The 4,556-nt window shown below is 44.7% G+C and overlaps 1 non-coding gene across 1 annotated transcript; it reads left to right on the top strand.

Annotated features, from left to right (window-relative positions):
• Positions 1-3,742: 3,742 nt before the first annotated feature.
• Positions 3,743-3,815, top strand: TRNAT-UGU (transfer RNA threonine (anticodon UGU)). The gene has a single exon. It is a non-coding gene; the product is annotated as a tRNA-Thr (tRNA).
• Positions 3,816-4,556: the final 741 nt, after the last annotated feature.

Raw genomic sequence — 4,556 nt, 5'->3', positions numbered from 1 at the left:
AGTTCTCATGAGATCTGATAGTTTTATAAGGGGCTTTTCCCCCTTTTGCTTGGCACTCCTCCTTCCTGCTGCCATGTGAAGAAGTATGTGTTTGCTTGTTTGCTTCCCCTTCTGCCATGATTGTAAATTCCTGAGGCCTTCCTAGCCCTGTGGAACTGTGAGTCAATTAAACCTCCTCCATTTGTAAATTACCCAGTCTTGGGCAGTTCTTTATAGCAGCATGAGAACAGTTGGCCAATGGGTACAAACATACAGTTAGATAGAAGGAATAAGTTCTAGCATTCGATGGCACAGTAGGGTGACTATAATTATCAATAATGTATTGTATATTTCAAAATACCTAGTAGAAAAGATTAGAAATGTTCCCAGCACATCATTTTACTCATGATGGAGTGCAAGTTCCTTCTTCTCATGAAGTCACAGCTTTTTTCTGGCACTAGATAAGCTCAAAGATTCCTTCTGGCTCTGACATCCTCATACCCCCTGACCTTGAGTCTGACTGTGGACAGGACAGTAGAAGGTCTGCTCCCAGGAGGAGAGGATGCACATGGGACAATGATTCAGAGGAGAGCCAGACAGTCCCTACACCAAGTGGGTGGGAGACTGTCCTGGGCTGTCTCCTGTTTCCCACCACCTCAGGGATACCAGGGATTCAATGGGGAAGGGGAGAGGATATAGGTAGGGGACAAAGGAGAGAATGAGGGTGAAGGAGGTGAGAAAGCAAAGAAACTATCTTCTTAAAGCAAAAAGAAGTCCCTTTAACACAAAAAACAGCTGAGGGATATGACTGGGACTTACTAGTTTTCATCTCCTTTCTCTCCCAACAAAACTGGACCCTGGGATGCCTTCCCTCCTGGCAGTGCCAGAAGCTGGAATCTCTCCACGTGGTTTTCTGCTCAGGGTCAACCATAGACCAGAAGTAAATGCTCAATCTTTGAAGAACATTCCCTTCTATGTTCGTTTCTGCCATTTCACAGTTTCCTAGCACTTTCAAGTTCACTATTGTGTTGAATCCCTCAAAATGCTCTGAAACAGACAGGCCAAAATTATCACTTCCATTTTACAGTCTTTATAGGATGTCTACTTTCTTTATCTTTATTTCATCTTACCATTTAACTTTGTGTCCTTTTTCTCACAGTACAGAAATTGGAATTGAAAAGAGGAGAGGTTCCATTTGTCTATCACATGCTACCTCCTGCTGCTGGGAGATCACGTGCATCAGTACTGAGAGGAGGGGCCAGGGATGGTGCTGTGCCAGGTCAAGGGAATGGAAGAAGGGAAATTCAAAATTCATTTGTTGGAATCCTAACCCCCAGTACCTAAGAATGTGACCTTATTTGGAAAGAGCCTTTTCATAGGTAATCAAGCTAAAGTGAGGTCAGTGGGGCAGGCCCTAACCCAGTATGACTGGTGTCCTTATAAAAAGGAGAAATTTGGATACAGAGCTATACATAGAGGGAAGATGATGTGAGGAGACACAAGGAGAAAACGGCCATCTACAAGCCAAGGAGATCCTTCCTTCACTGCCCTCAGAAAAAAACCAACCCTATCAACACTTTGATTTCATACTTCTAGCCTCCAGAGCTAGAAGATAATACAGTTCTGTTGTTTAAGTCACCTAGTGTGAGGTATTTTGTTCCAGCAGCCCTAGCAAACTAACGCACTCCTCAAAATCGCCTCTGAGGTGGAAAATAAGCCAGCTCTCTAAGGCTCTTGCCAAGACAACATAAAACATTAAAATCAGGCTTACATGTTTCAGGTGGAAGGAACATGTGAAATTAGAGATAATGGTGCCTGCAGGTTGCTTGAGAGGGAGGGAAAGTTTGTATATGAAAGATGCAATTGACTGAGGAGTTTGACCTTTACCCAGAGTACAGTGAGAAGGCACTGGAGGTTCCCGGAGCTGAGGAGGGACAAGAGCCATGCATTAGGCAGTAAATCTCAGAGCAATGGACTGGGGAAGCAGGAGAAGGAGAAAATCAGATAAGCTGCAGAATCTAAGGGTGGTGCAAAATTCCAACACAGATGGAGAGGCAGTGCAAGTGAAAATAAGGCAAAATGATGAGAAGACAGCTCCCAAAGCACTTCCTTGATTTCTCTTTTCTCTTAATTTACTAAATGAACATCATCAGAGATGTCATTCACCTCAACATTTGTTGAGCATCTACTATGAACCAGACACTATTCTAGGTGTTGAAAAGGCAACAGTGAATAACCCCGGCCCTCAAAGAGCTGACATTCCATCAGGGAGAGATAGATGAAGAATAAAAAACAATAAGCACATTATCTACTACAAAAGAAGGTTAAGTAGTATGGAGTAAAAAGAGCAGAAGAAGGAGGATGGTGCAGCTGTAAATAGGGGATCAGGACAGCTCTCATTGAGAGCACGGATGTAAGCAGACGCTTGGAGATGAGGGAGAGATGCCTGTAGCCCACTTGGTGAGCATGATCTTCATTCTGTTTTTCACATGCTAATGGATCACGTTGTGGCCATGACTTCATTCCTTTAGTAAATGGTTCATTAACCAAAAGGGAATGAAGCATAGTGATCCTGACCATTAAAAAAAAGAGCAGGGCCCGGGTGTGGTGGCTCACGCCTGTAATTCCAGCACTTTGGGAGGCCGAGGTGGGCGGATCACGAGGTCAAGAGATCCAGACCATCCTAGCCAAAATGGTGAAACCCCGTCTTTACTAAAACCACAAAAATTAGCTGGGTGTGGTGGTGTACACCTGTAGTCCCAGCTACTTGGAAGGCTGAGGCAGGAGAATGGCTTGAACCCGGGAGACGGAGGTTGCAGTGAGCTGAGATCACACCATTGCACTCCAGCCCAGGCAACAGTGCGAGATTCTGTCTCAAAAAAAAAGAAAAGAAATAGAAAAAGAAAAAAGAAGGAAAGAAAGATAAAGAAAGAAAGAAAGAAAGAAAGAAAGAAAGAAAGAAAGAAAGAAAGAAAGAAAGAAAGAAAGAAAGAAAGAAGAAAGAAAGAAAGAAAGAAAGAAAGAAAGAAAGAAAGAAAGAAAGAAAGAAGAAAGAAAGAAAGAAAGAAAGAAAGACAGAAAGAAAGAAAAAGAAGAAAGGAAAGAAAGAAAGAAAGAAAGAAAGAAAGAAAGAAAGAAAGAAAGAAAGAAGAAAGAAAGAAAGGAAAGAAAGAAAAAGAAAGAAAGAAAGAAAGAAAGAAAGAAAGAAAGAAAGAAAGAAAGAAAGAAAGAAAGAAAGAAAAGAAAGCAAGCAAGCAAAGCAAAGCAGAGGCAGAGCTTTGCTTGTTCATTCTGCCTCATCTAGCATTATTTGAGTACTCAGTAAATATGTGTTGAAGCAATTAATTCATCCCAAATCAGTAACTTAGTTTATGAGAACAAAGACACCCCCATAACTTCCCACTTCCCTGAAAGTACCAAACTTGATACAATTTATCAAGGAAGCAAGATTGAAAGATTTATTGAGAGTAAACATCCCACTGAAAATATGACCAGAACACCATTTCATTTTTGCACTTTCCCTCCCAGCCCTTGTCTGTATGCGTAAGTTAGGTACGATTTAGTGTATTGTAATCACAAACATATGATTTGAGGCTTCAGTGTTTTACATTTATCATCATGTTGTAAGCACTTTTCTCTGTCATTTCATAGCCTTTATAACTACCATTGATAATAGATGCATGGGGTCAAATTCTCACGGACCGCCAGGTCAACCAATGCTGTTGGTAAGATCTATGAATTCCTGGAAGCAACGTTGCACGTGGGCTCCATAGCTCAGTGGTTAGAGCACTGGTCTTGTAAACCAGGGGTCGCGAGTTCGATCCTCGCTGGGGCCTCCTGTCGGCTTGCTTTTATTTTAATCCATAGTATTTAAATACAGAATAGAGTCCACAATGGAAAACGTGATTTCCGAAAACGTTACTCCTAGCAGAGTTAAACGTTAGTTCTCCTGAAATGCAAATGATGAGCATCCTTAACGTGCTTTAGAAGTGACCCGGAAGAGAGAATCCTGGACCCCCAACAAGAAGCAGGCAAGGGCACGAGGAGGGGGAAACTGGCTTGGCAGCCCCAGTATTACCCGGACCTGTAGGCCGGAGTACCGGAAATGGAGGCTTGAGGCCAACGCCCTGCACACAGATACCGTTCCCTCCATGAAAACCAAGTGGAGGCGTCGGCCTTGGCAGTGAACTCGGCTGCTGGCTAACAAGACGGGCCGTGGCGGCGCCGCGCCTGCAGTTACGGCGCGTGGCCGGAAGGCGGCGCTGTGGCACCGCTCCCCATCGCCTCCCGGGAGGCCGGCGGCTGCGCTTCTCTACGCCCTGCCAGGGCCGAGAGCGCGGCCAGCGTGGCCCCGACGCTAGCCGGCTCTGTGGCTGACACGTGGCAGCCCAGGCACGACAGCCCGGCCTGACTCCAAGGTCCTGCCCCTTCCGAGGCGACTCCCAAAAATAGTCCCGGGTTGCTTGGGAAGCCAGTGTTTGCAGCCTTTCTGACTCCGTGTTTTCCCTGAATTCCTCAATGCCGCGTGACTACAGAGTCACCAGAGGAAAATGCCAACAGCCTTTTTTGTGACCACA

The sequence above is a fragment of the Rhinopithecus bieti genome, unplaced genomic scaffold, assembly GCF_001698545.2.
Source record: "Rhinopithecus bieti isolate Rb0 unplaced genomic scaffold, ASM169854v2 scaffold_1673, whole genome shotgun sequence".
NCBI classification, from domain to species: domain Eukaryota; kingdom Metazoa; phylum Chordata; class Mammalia; order Primates; family Cercopithecidae; genus Rhinopithecus; species Rhinopithecus bieti.
The sequence above is the reverse complement of the archived record's forward strand: the minus strand, read 5'-3'. Positions and strand labels throughout refer to the sequence as shown.